Below are 11656 nucleotides of genomic sequence, written 5' to 3'. Positions count from 1 at the left end.
TGTGTGTGTGTGTGTGTGTGTGTGTGTGTGTGTGTGTGTGTGTGTGTGTGTGTGTGTGTGTGTGTGTGTGTGTGTGTGTGTGTGTGTGTGTGTGCGTGCGTGCGTGCGTGCGTGCGTGCGTGTGCGTGCGTGCGTGAGAAATTTGAGACATTGTGAGGATGTTTGAGTTAGGCTATTACCACTGGTATACAGTACAGTAGAGACAGTTGTGTATGAACTTGGGGTCCTTGACATGGAAATGTTTGAGAACCACTGCAATATACAGTATGTGTTTGTACGCATGTACATGTGAATGAATGCTTGCTTACCCAAAAATGGCTCTGTATTCTGGAAGCTGGTAGTGCTGATAGCTGTAGTGCGGCTGAGTCCAGAGAAGGCTTTTTCTGCGATGTTAAAGAGCACTTTCTTCTTCTCCAGCGTACAGCTGGACACTACCAGCAAACTGGAATTACTGGAAACACCAGGAGACACACAGCACACATCTCAAAAGAGTGCTACCACATTTTCAACCACAAATGTAATTTATTCAGTCTCTAAAATCCAGTCCCTTACATATCTTATTTACCTTTTGGCTAATATGTCATGGAATCACACACATCACTCTTTTATAATTTGTTGTACGATGTTGCTTGTAGAAATGTATGCTAATTTTACTACTTTCTTTTTTATTTGTGAAAATGCGTGAATTATTATTATTAGGACTTTTATTTCTATAAAATAATAATTGATTCTTATTTTTGCCAGCCCAAAATACGGATGCCAGGGTTAATTAGGTTAAAAATAGTTTTGGGTGGGGCGCCCGTTGGCCTAGCGGTCCAGGCGCATACCATATATAGGCTCTAATACAGTCTGACAGAGTGTCGCGAGTTTGAATCCCAGTCCCGACAACCTTTGCTGCATGTCATTCCCCATCTCTCTCTCCCTGTTTCCTGTCTCGCTCTACTATACACTGTCAATAAAGCCCACAAATATTCCCAATTCATTTTTTATAATAATAGTTTTTTGCATTAATGTCGATGTTCAAGTGTGTGCAAGTAGTGAAGAAATACTAAAGTAAACATGATTTACGATACTACTGGCTCCCTCCCCAACACCCCTCACCTGAGGGTGTCCTCTGAGATGGTCTGTAGGACACTGGTATCCAGGGAACACAGGTTGGGTCCCTTGACACAACTGAGCTCTGCACTGCCAAGACTGTTGCCCGCCTTAGTCAGATACTTGGAAATGATGGCCTTGGCCTTGATGGTGACAAAAACTGTGTTAGTGCCATATACATGTACTGCACACATTTACGAACACACATGCAAAAACGTGTAAATATAATCACAACACATTATGTTTTCTCACTTCTACACTGATTACACTGCCTGCCAGCCAGCCAGACAGACAGACAGACAGACAAACAGACAGACGCTCTACCTCCTGAGCCACTGCCGCCCCATGCATTTTTGTCAATAACACCATCAATCAATGAAAGATCATTTGTATACTTACCAGAGCTGAATCCCACTCCCCATCTGAAGAGTCCATTAAAGAACACAGTGTGTCAATCTGTGTGATGTTCCACATGCTGATGTCATCAGTAGTGGCGTTGCGTGACGCAGGCCCCAGCTCCTGGACTTTCTCTTCTGGGATGAACGACTCACTGACATAGGCCTGACGTTGTGGATAGAGACATATTAGTGGATAGAGACATATTAGACGGGACACCAGATCAGAAATGCAACTGGAATCACTTTATTTGCGATACCTGTTCATTCATGCAATACATTTACAAGACTTTTATCTTGGTGGTAATGTGGTCAGACAATATTAAATATTATGGTAAAAGGACAACAGCCTCACATGCAAGAATACAATGCAAAATACATTGGAAACAGACTTTCCAAATGTCTTCATGAAGTTATCATTTAATTGGATGAAATACGCCAGGCGCACAAGAAAATACCAATTGTTGACCACGGGGTTGTTGGCGGGCAATATTTATATATAATATATATTTTTTTACATTCATGGTGTAGCCCCTTTAAAATGTAAGCCATTTAACATCATCACAACACACTCACATGACTTGGTAGACATCACAGGGTGGATAAAAGTCCATGCATTATAATAATAATAATAATTATTATAAGTACTATTATATTTTGCTGTACGTTTTTTAAGCTGTCATAAGACGCTCTACAGATGAGGTTACCTCTCTAGCGAGCAGAACCAGGTGGTGCAGGAACTCAGGAAAGTCTCCTTGAGACTGTGTCAGATGGTCAAACACTGCATGGATGATGACGTCTTTCTCTGGAGGAGTAGGCACCAGCAGCATCTCTGCAGTCTGCTTCGGAGTCAGGAGGTGTAGAATCTGGACACGTTTAAGACAAGAGACAGACAGACAGGACATAATGGGAGAGGGCAGGATATGAGATTTAACCACTGAAGCCCTATTTTATACGTAATCGAATTATAATGTCACACTCGCAAATCAGCTATTACGTTTTTGAAAATCTTGCAATCCTGTGATGACATGCCCAAAATATACGCCAGGTTGAAAGGTTATTAAGTTACTGTAATTGTAGTGTCAAGTACAAACAATCAAATCAATGTTTTCAGTAAAAATGTTCAGATTATCCACACTCACTCCAGAGAAGTCACGGTTGAGGTCATAGAAGTCTGTGATGGGGGCGAACATGGAGAAGAATCCAAAGTTCTCCTCCAGCCATTCTGCACTATGGCTGGATGAGGAGACACACTGAGGATCTGAAGATAAATACACAAGTCAGTGTAGGCTATAATAGTATAGTATTAGAATAGAGTAATGTTTTACTCAAAAATGTACCCTGAAAGCAACAGAAATTCCTGTACATCTGCAGACAAATGGTCCTCTGAGCTTGTCTCTAGCTATGGCTACTTGGTTCACTTACTGGACGTGTTGTGATGTAGCAAGAAGTAATGGATGAAGTGTTCGTACATCACTGGGCTGTGGTTGTGATCAGGATCCATGAGACGCATATGATGACTCAGGTCTTTTACTCTGGACCCAGCAATGCAAAGAAATGTATCATTATTCCGGGACTATTTTGTGTATTTCGACTATAAGTGTTTTCCAAACGTAGGGTCTTACTCTTGACCCATTTTTGGGTCACAGACCAGGTTTTATGAATTAAAGTAAGGTAAAGTTTTTTAAATCAACAGATTTTCAGAAATTAAAGAAATACATTTTTTAAATATGCATACTTTATAATTCATAATGATTTTTCTTAAAAGTTTAGGTCCCAGGAAGTCACCAAATGTATCTTTCAGGTCTCAAGCTGAAAATGTTTGGGAAACAGTTATGTTCTAGAGAAGATAGCATTCCCTTTATAAACGGGACAACTCACAGGGCTTGGTAAACAGGACAGGTGAAGTTCTTAAAGCTGAGGCAGTCTAGGAGGCTTATGGGAACTGTAGGCAGCAGAGGCAGCAGTTTGATCTGGAACCACATCCTGATGAAGTCTGGGTCCTCCAGGTTCTCCTGGGTATCATCGACTCTGACATAGTGAGGTTGCTACGGGCAGCACAGTGCATGAAACGGGCCACATTTTCCACTGCGTTGGTAAGCTGGTAGAAGAGATGGGGAGAAGGATAATGGATGTACAGGCATGACTTTCCTATCCGACGACATCTAGAATAGAATTTGGAATCCTTTGTGTAATACATTTAAATTAAAGAAATTCAGAAACAATTAATAAAGCCTTCTCACGCCACATGATCTTTCTTCAAGGGTGATGCTGCAAGTGTCCTGGACCTCAGTGGTGTCATTGCCCATGTCCAAATAGCTGTTCAACAAGCAAGCACAATAATCAGCATCATATTCATAGATAATGGACAGTGGACGAAACAAGGGACTTACAAAGGACATAACCTGCAATATTTCTGGATGGCCACCAGAGGGTGCCCAGAGGCTGACCTTTGTTATCACTCCAAAAGCAGGACATTGTTGACCTTTGTCTTGTTAGGTTCACTATCACAAAGTGACAAATTCCTTGTGTCGGTTTGTATTTAAGTTCCCTTTAATAATTTTAACTTTGTTCAGCCACCTACCCTGTGTTCACATCTTAGTAAAGGGCTTGTGTTTGTCTTTCCTTTTGTAATCTTTGTGTCCTGCCTTGCTTAGGTCACTTGTTTAAGGTTACAATCAACAATTCCAGTTATTACTCACTCAATATTTGCTATCTCGCATGTAATATTCAAAGAAACGTTTTGAGTTAATCCATAAATAAACGTTGCCCTTTTGTTGATTTCCATTATTTTGTGTTGTGTTGTGTTGAATGTGAAAGGAAACAGAAGTCCACTAACACCACCGGCACTCTTAATTAAACTAGTTCGGCTCATCCAGGAAAATCTGTGACTTTGGTCAAGACTAGCCTGCACAACATAATTGGAAAGACATGGACGCTGGACTGTACATGCATCTACTCACTGTATGAAAGAATATGAATTGTACTTACAACACTTGGTGGAAGGCATACTTGATTTGGTCAGGGAGTTGCCCATGGGGTAAGAATCTCTGTAATAGTGGCGGTACAACATGGTTGAACCAATCCTCCACATTTGTCACATCAAACTCTTCCATTGGTTGGGCTATGGACGTATTATGTGGCGTGTACATGCCAGCCAGCTCAGCTAGGGTCCAGTTCAGCAGGGTCTGGGTCAGAGTCATGCTTCCGATCTCGGATACATTTCTCTGGAGAGCAACAGATAGATAGGAATGTCAGGGTCATGTCAGGTTAGCAGATGTAATATGCATAACCATAATAAACTAGTCATATAAAAACAAGTAATTGGCTTCTCATATATGCATATAGTATATGTATGTACGCTGTATGTACCTCACGTGTGAGAGACACAAACTCACTGACGAGGCTCCCAACAGGTCTGAAAGCTCCCATCAACCCATTCACCACCTGCAAGTGTTTCAAAAAGAACAAAATAATATTGTTTAAGGTTATGAAGATTACCATCAACAATCTGGTAAAAGTTTAATTGGATGAAAGAAATGTATAATATTTAAAGCTATGCAACCTCTCTGAAGCTATTCTGTGGTGGTGGTGGTGGTGGTGAGTAGGGGCTATGTGAGGTGTATGTGTATCCGGGGGTGGAGGTGGGGGTGGGCCCAGGACCACCGGTCATTAAGCTGTGGAAGATCAGGCTGAGGGTCCCGTTGTCCAGGCCTGCAACCTCAGGCCTCAGTAGCAGCTCAGCCTTCTGTTCTGGAGACAGCAGGTGAAGAACCTCCAATTGCAACCCGGAAGACACGGAGAGAAGGAAGGTCAATTCATAGACAGTGTAGGGGAAGTTACTTTTAATTATTACACATGACTTTCAATTAAAAGTAATCATCGTCTTCACTTGGACCACAATAACAAAGGGTGGGTGTAAAAAATGTATCTGTCACCCCCCAGACGTTACGTTTCGCGTCCGGAGGAGCAAGCCGTTAATTCAAACTATACCGTTGACGTTTAATTGTTTTGTTTTGTTTTAGTTTTTTTTATCCCAAGAGAACAGTCGAATAATGACAGTTACAAAAATATAAGCCTGTATTTGGCCTCCCAAAAGATGCATAACAAAGAGGCATCAAATAGAACAAATAGACCAATTCCAATATTCATTTTGTGAACGTGAACACAGCTTCTGAACCATTCCTTAGCTCCATGGTTACTGAACTAAATATTGGACCCAATCGTCACAAGACACACAATATGTACAAGATTTTCATACGAAAATGGAACATTCGTGGTAAAATACAAACATTCGTGGTAAAATATATACCATATAAATAAAAGGCCCTGTTACAATGTTGAGCAGAAACAGGAGCACATCTAGCATAAGACTGAACTAGAATTTTCACAATTCAGGGCAATTGCAAAGTGTGGTTGCGCCGACGCAGAGTTCTGGGTTGCGGCCATGGGGGTCCAAGGAATCCATCGTCACATAGTTCACAGTCCAGTCTCCAGTGGTGTTGAAGATCTCAAAATAAATTATTGTTAAAGCAAACTTGCCTTTTTTTTTACCTTATTGTTCTGATCTGAGATATTGAGAGGAGACAATACCCTGTGTATATAGAGTAAATGGCATATCTGCTATTTGCAAACAAGTTGTAAATACTCAGAAGACATTTCACGTTTTCCTTATATTATGATGTCATGTTTTGTGAGTATAAGATTCAGCACCTATTTTCCCCCAGCCTGATAATAGATATTAAATACCTTGTAATGTACTTGGGAATGTCTCACCATATAATACATGTGGAACCATTACGATACATGTCGACCTGGCTAGTAGCTGGGTTGAAGCCATACCATTTTGTATATTGTAAAATAGATACTCCCCAGCATATCAGGCACATCAATGTTACTGAATGGCGTCAATACCACAATGAAAAACTATTGTTTAGCTTACATTGTGACAGACTTGTCATCACCAGGCAGGAGTTTTGGTTAAGCTCTAATGTCCATGTAGATTGCTTCACAGTTTTACACACAGTAGAGGGATTGAAGTCCATTTTGTCCAGCAGGCAGAGATTATAGTCTGACAACACTTTCAATTACAAGCTTTGACACTTGCATGGATCAAACCGTTAAGTGGATAAGTTGGTCAAATAAATTAAAACACCAGATTGTAGAAGGCAAAAATTATTGTCAGTTAAACAAAAAACTTTTGTGTATTATGTTCATATGTGTATGGGCTTAGGTATTAAGAGATGTTACATTCCAAAGTTTCACTTTTTGTTCAGCTTTAGTAGTGAAGAACCCTTCTGATTATGAATAGTAATTCCAAAAAAAAAAAAAACACACATCTGTATTCATTGTAAATGTTAAATACATGCGACTAAATACATTACCAAACATATAGATTCACTTTTCAACCACATGGTAAAAAGAATAATAAGTAGAGACAAAGCAGAGCAGATATAGTTTAAAGTATTTATTAACACAATTGTATTATTGGTACCTTTACTGTAAGCAACACCATCAATATATTTGGTAAAATGTCCTATCAATTATTGTTATTATAGTTGTTGTTATTATGATTATATATGTAATAATAGTATGGTTATATTTTATGATTCTATATATAGGTTAATTATAGTTATTATTGATAATTATACAATTATATAGTATGGTAACTATTACAATGCCTGTAAACAGTTTATTATTGACAGATATATTGTTGATGCTATAATGATTATTATTACTACTATTACTGTTATTATCCAAAATTATATTCTAACTTTTAAGTAAATTCAATATTTTCCAGGGTGAAGCAAAAAACCCGCCTCCTATTTCAGCCAGTTTAGGAGTGCACGGGGAAAAAAATTCTTGCACCGACCCATTTGTTAAAAAAGGGGATCAAGCAAGCTCCTGGTAAATATATTAATATATTATTAAACAACATGTAACATTCTGAAAAAATAGGTACAAATTGTAGGGCTGCAACTATATTGATTAAGTTAATTATCTCAAAGTGTATTTTGTAGATATCTAATTTTGTATTTATCAATGAATCAATGTGTAACATTTTCCATAATTATTTTGGGATTACATTTATTAGTTTAATTAGGAAATTAAGTCCTATTTTAATAAGTGTATATTGGCTGTTTGAATAAAATTACATTTTTTGTCAAAATGAATAAAAAAAATATTTAGTCCTAATAAGTGTTACAGTCTTACAGCCCTAAAAACAAATGGTGAGTTAAACATTTACAACATGCACATGTAAATATAAGGTAGTGGGTCATGAAAAGGCAGTATACAATCCAAAATAGTTTGTTATGCATTTGTTAGAATTGATTATTTCATGTGTGAGTTTGTTATTAAATTCAGGGATGGCCAATATTGTGTTATAGAAATTGGGTACTACCGGTTCACGAGCCACAACATAAATGGAATGCAATTATCTTAGAAATATGACAATTATTCACAAAGAACATTCCTGAAAAGTAGAAAAAGGTTAAAGGCAAAAAAATATGTCAGTGCTGGACGGCTTCTGAAAAACAGGGAAACAAGTGTTAGTGTTCTTTTCAAACAAATGCTTCACAATCAATAGTTATGAAAAAAGACAAAACAATGCTACAATATGAATAATACTGTGATTTATGCCTTGATTTCATGGATTTATTTTTGTTTTTGTGGCATTCCTAAGACAATAATTTGATGACCGTGTGTATTTCCGGTAGGAGACACAAATAATCTACTTTGTGTCTCCTACCGGATACATTAGCTGGTAGGAGACGGGAATCAAATTATTGGCTTAGGAATGCGACAAAAACAAAAAATAATCCATGGATTCAAGGCTTCATAGGGTGTGCAATTGATAGAAAATAAGTAATTTTTTGGGTGAACTCCTCCTTTAAACACTGGCCCTGGAATGACCCAAAGACACGTAGGCACACAGAAGTGAGCATGTTTGTATGCCAGGTACTTATTAAAGCATACTTTCAAATGGAAACGAATATACTAAATAATACATTGCATCCACGACGTGAAAACACAGCAACTATACCAGTTAACTACACCACTGTACCAGTATGCAAACACAGTCTTACTTAAGTAGGGGTGCGACTGCTATTATACTGCTTCTGGGTGAATACAGTAACTGCCTTTAAAACTAAATTGTGATTTTGAGAGACCAATTTCATCCAATCAGGAGAGAGAACTCATACAGGACACATCCTATACAATCAAGTTGTTGATTATGGTTGGATGAAATTGCCAACACACCCTTAATTTTCTGTTTAAAAAGGACCTGCAGAGACAGGCTGTTCCCTGTTACTAAACAAACACAAAGCAATGATGGCTATCAGCATATAGCTTTCTATAAACTGGACAATAGCAAAGAAACAGTGCCAAGATCCATCTTGAAAACTGTCATATTGTGCTGAAATATTGGCCACATATGGATAACCACACCTCTAATCACCCCCCTATTATCACCTTTCAGTCAGCTGACTCGTCCACGCCTTTATCTCCTCCAGGCTGGATTACTGCAATGCACTACTCATCGGGATCCCTAACAAGAGCCTCCAAAGGCTCCAATACATCCAAAACAGCGCTGATAGGGTCCTGATGAGAGTGCGAAAATATGACCATATCACACCCACCCTCCGCTCACTTCACTGGCTCCCCATCTCCTTCAGGACCGAATACAAGATTTCCCTTCTCACCCATCAGTGCATTTACGGCAACGCCCCCCCCCCCCCCTACCTCGAAGAACTCCTCACCCCAAAACCTGCCACCTGAAGCCTCCGCTCCAACAACACCAACCTTCTTGTCGTGCCTGACACCAACCTCCGCACCATGGGCGACCGGGCCTTCTGCCACACAGCCCCATGTCTGTGGAATGCCCTCCCAGACCACCTGAGAGCGCCACATTTTTCTAATTTTTCATGGACTTTGTTTGTTTTTCGTATTGAGTTATAATTTCTAAAAGTTGGCCCTTTAGTTTAGCCTGGTTGGGTCTATTGTAATTGTTTTGTTGCCTATGCTGTTTTTATGCTCTGTTTTTAATCTGTAGCACTCTGACATCTGTGAGAATGTAAAGTGCGTTATAAATAAAATGTATTATTATTATTATTATTAGCTGACAACTATAGAAAATGTAAGCAACATATACTTGTCACCTGAATACCAGTGGTTCTCAAACTATTGTAATGTCAAAGAGCTTCCATTTTTTAGCCTATGCATTAAACCACAGACCCCCACAACCTAGTATTTGACCCCAAGACAATGTCAATAAGCCAACATTAGATAGTTACACACCTTGCAGTAGGCCTGGGATGGTGTGTCTGTCACCTGGGTCCGCAGCAGGAGCTGTAAAAAAAAGAAATACAATATTTTAGACACAAAGCTATGAAAGTACATGCATATCAATAGACAATAGCAGATCTACAAGCTGACAAGTGTCCAACAAGCTGACAAGTGAGCTTGTAAGCCTACAAGCTCACAACATGTTGCATTGTGAGCTTGTAGATCTGCCATTTTCAAATAGCCAAAGTTTAAATGGGGCTGAAGTGGTTAATGTACCCTATGTTTTTTTAAACAATAACCAAAATCTACAAAGTAACTAAAGTTTTCTAACAATTGTAGTGGATTAAAAGTACAATATTTGCCTCTGAGCTGTAGTGGATAGAAGTACAAGTACAGTATTTTTCTATGCAAACTGATACAGTAAAAATCACTGTTTTTGCTGGCAGCAGTGGCACACTATTACACTGTTCATATGGCAGTCAAAGAGTTAAGCTACAGAGTATATATATTGGCAATGCCTCCTTAAAAACGGACAATGGACTGACCACAAGAAAATGTCCATATGCTAACATTAGATAGTTAGATCTAAAAGGTTTTGATTTGCACATGTGTCATGTTATGTTAAACAAACCTTGCAGTAGTGCAGTCTGGGACGGTCCCCTCAGTCCACAGCTGTGTTGGCCAAGATATCAGATCCGGTGTACAGCCACGCCACAGCTGAAAATGTCAAGCAAAAATACTGTATTTTAGACACAAATATATATTTGTCACTATATAAATATAGTGACAATAGCAGACCTACAAGCTCACAAGTTATCTACAAGCTGACAAGTGAGCTTGTCGATCGGCTATTTAAAATAAGGCAACAAGTTTACAGTGAGCTTGTAGATCTGCTATTTTCCAAACATTAAACTCACAGTGAGCTTGTAGATATGGAGAGAAGGAGAGAAGGGGAGAGGAGAGGAGGGGAGGGGATATATATCTGCTATTTTTGAATAGTCAAAGTGTAAAATAATGCTTTTTAGCTCAAATGAAAAAGTGACACAGACGCTTCCTCAGGTCTTAGTGGGTTAATGCAAGGCAGTTGAAGAGCCACATACATACATACATACATACAGCCACATATACAATGGCCTCACGACACTGGGTTTCTGTGGTTAGCTGGCTTTCCTCACAGACGGGAGCTCTGTCGCCAGCATTTGGACCACCTGTAACAGTGTAGAAACCACATATACTGCTGCAATACTTTCCAGTGATATGCATTTACTATAAGGATCCATCTTCACAGTTGCTAGACAGTGGACTGGGGGAAACATGACATGTTGCACTGGTTCTTCCTGTGTGTGTGTGTGTGTGTGTGTGTGTGTGTGTGTGTGTGTGTGTGTGTGTGTGTGTGTGTGTGTGTGTGTGTGTGTGTGTGTGTGTGTGTGTGTGTGTGTGTGTGTGTGTGAACATGTGACTTCAGCCTTAAATTCTAGCTACAATCAAAATCACACACCCGTCAGTGGCTGAACATTTCAGCTCTTTTTTTGTCCCTCTGATGCTTCTTTTTGAAGTGATTTCACTCGCCATGCCAGAAACCCACTCCCATCGACTGGACTGTAATACTGTTCCTAAAACACAAGAAGAAAAGAGGGGGGGAAAGTGTCATTTGGTTTTAATGAGCATGTGTAAATGTGCGTTAGACTGGTGTTTTATGTACTTACATAGCCCAAATTTCCCTGGGGATCGGCCAGGTATGGGAATAAGGCAGTGATGCCCTGTGCATAGTCCTCTTTAACACGCCTTGAAGGACTCGTCCTACAGTACACACACACACACACACACACACACACACACACACACACACACACACACGTATGAGATCCAAACAAAAG

General features: G+C 39.4%; 3 long non-coding RNA genes across 3 annotated transcripts; all 3 read right to left on the bottom strand.

Annotated features, from left to right (window-relative positions):
* Positions 1-3521: 3521 nt before the first annotated feature.
* LOC311048304 lies at positions 3522-4541 on the bottom strand. Its single transcript, XR_014601081.1, has 3 exons — positions 4482-4541; positions 3734-3809; positions 3522-3591 (listed from the first exon to the last, which is right to left on the bottom strand). It is a non-coding gene; the product is annotated as an uncharacterized lncRNA (long non-coding RNA).
* Positions 4542-9791: 5250 nt separating this feature from the next.
* LOC311048315 lies at positions 9792-10938 on the bottom strand. The gene is made up of 3 exons (XR_014601083.1): positions 10888-10938; positions 10411-10496; positions 9792-9842 (listed from the first exon to the last, which is right to left on the bottom strand). It is a non-coding gene; the product is annotated as an uncharacterized lncRNA (long non-coding RNA).
* A 3-nt stretch (positions 10939-10941) lies between these two features.
* On the bottom strand, positions 10942-11595 carry LOC311048321. The gene is made up of 3 exons (XR_014601084.1): positions 11486-11595; positions 11278-11392; positions 10942-10987 (listed from the first exon to the last, which is right to left on the bottom strand). It is a non-coding gene; the product is annotated as an uncharacterized lncRNA (long non-coding RNA).
* Positions 11596-11656: the final 61 nt, after the last annotated feature.

This window comes from Gymnoscopelus microlampas, assembly GCF_963454915.1.
Source record: "Gymnoscopelus microlampas genome assembly, chromosome: 1".
In the NCBI taxonomy this organism is placed as follows: Eukaryota; Metazoa; Chordata; class Actinopteri; order Myctophiformes; family Myctophidae; genus Gymnoscopelus; species Gymnoscopelus microlampas.
This window is presented reverse-complemented; position numbering and strand designations above follow the sequence as displayed.